The sequence below is a fragment of the Plecotus auritus genome (assembly GCF_963455305.1).
Source record: "Plecotus auritus genome assembly, chromosome: 5".
Lineage (NCBI taxonomy): Eukaryota > Metazoa > Chordata > Mammalia > Chiroptera > Vespertilionidae > Plecotus > Plecotus auritus.
This window is the reverse complement of record NC_137776.1, coordinates 124,328,244-124,329,643: the sequence shown is the minus strand read 5'-3', so window position 1 is coordinate 124,329,643 and position 1,400 is coordinate 124,328,244. Positions and strand designations below refer to the sequence as shown.

The 1,400-nt window shown below is 38.4% G+C and overlaps 1 pseudogene across 1 annotated transcript; it reads right to left on the bottom strand.

Moving 5' to 3' along the window:
- Nucleotides 1-302: 302 nt before the first annotated feature.
- On the bottom strand, nucleotides 303-709 carry LOC308247871 (large ribosomal subunit protein uL14-like; annotated as a pseudogene). Its single transcript has one exon. The product of its transcript is annotated as a large ribosomal subunit protein uL14-like (transcript).
- Between the last annotated feature and the right edge of the window lie 691 nt (nucleotides 710-1,400).

Below are 1,400 nucleotides of genomic sequence, written 5' to 3'. Positions count from 1 at the left end.
ACTTTAGTTTTGTTTTTCTAGGTAGCATATAAAGAATCTTTGAAATTTTCTCAATTTCTTTTTATCCACTCTGCCAATTTCTATCTTTTAATTGCTGTATCTCTGTAATTTATTAGCTAATGTTAGGCCTTAAGTCTCCCGTTTATTTTTTGTTTTCTGTTTGATCTGATTTTAGTTTTCTTTTTCTGCCTCTCTATGGGTTACTTTAACAGATTTTAGAATTCCTTTTTTTGTTTGTTTGTTTTTGGGTGGGGGAAGAAAATAATTTTTAGGGTTTTTTTCCTTACAAAAACATCAGAGAATCATGCAATGCTGCCAGCACTGGATGTGATCATCCTGGGCCACAAAACTGCACACTCCGTGGCAACTGGTCCAGTGATGGCAGAACCTTTCATCTGGCCTTTATTGTTTACAGTGATCCCTGCATTATCTTCAGAATAAAGAAACACATATTTTCTCTGGTAAGACTTTCCTTGTCTAATTACCACCGCTGGCTGTACCTTCTTTCTGAGCTCTGGTTGCCTTTTCTGACCGCGGCTGGCATGTCTCCCACACCAGCAGCAGGAAGTCTGTTCAGTCGTCCCCAGAGGTGATCTACAGATGTTTGGCTCCTGTGTTGTCAGCACAGTTGATCACGGCTTCCAATGGGACACCTGGGGAAATCCTAGAATTTCACACTGGAGGACCCACCACATCCCTGCTTTGACATCTTGAACACCAGAAAAGGATAGAAAAGCTCCTTTTTTGTTTATCTTTTAAAAAAATATATTTTATTGATTTTTTTTTACAGGGAGGAAGGGAGAGGGATAGAGAGTTAGAAACATCGATGAGAGGGAAACATCCATCAGCTGCCTCCTGCACACCCCCTACTGGGGGTGTGCCCACAACCAAGGTACATGCCCTTGACTGGAATTGAACCTGGGACCCTTCAGTCCGCAGGCCGACGCTCTGTCCACTGAGCCAAACCAGTTAGGGCTTGTTTATCATTTTTACTTAATGTCTGTAGTGTTTTTGAGGGTATCACTTTATACAGGTTTCCCCAGGATCCAAAAGTAGAGCGTTTTTGTGAAGCCTTTTGTCAGCTGAAATGGCATAAAGCAAATAGTATTCCCCACTTTCCAAAAGGTTATGTTCAGTCACTTTGCTTTTACAAAAGACCTACATTAGTATGTTTTCACAAACTGAAAGAAATCCAGCAGATTTTTACTTTTATAAAAAAATTTCATTACTGTATTAATATGTTTATGCATTAATGTATGTATATGGGATACATATTATTTATAGCTTCTTAATTGACTGCTTTATGTTTATATTATACACATGTATGTGTGTATATACGTTGTCTAGTGGTGTCAACATTTACTAGTTATAATGAAATATAGGAACTTTACCTTACTTTA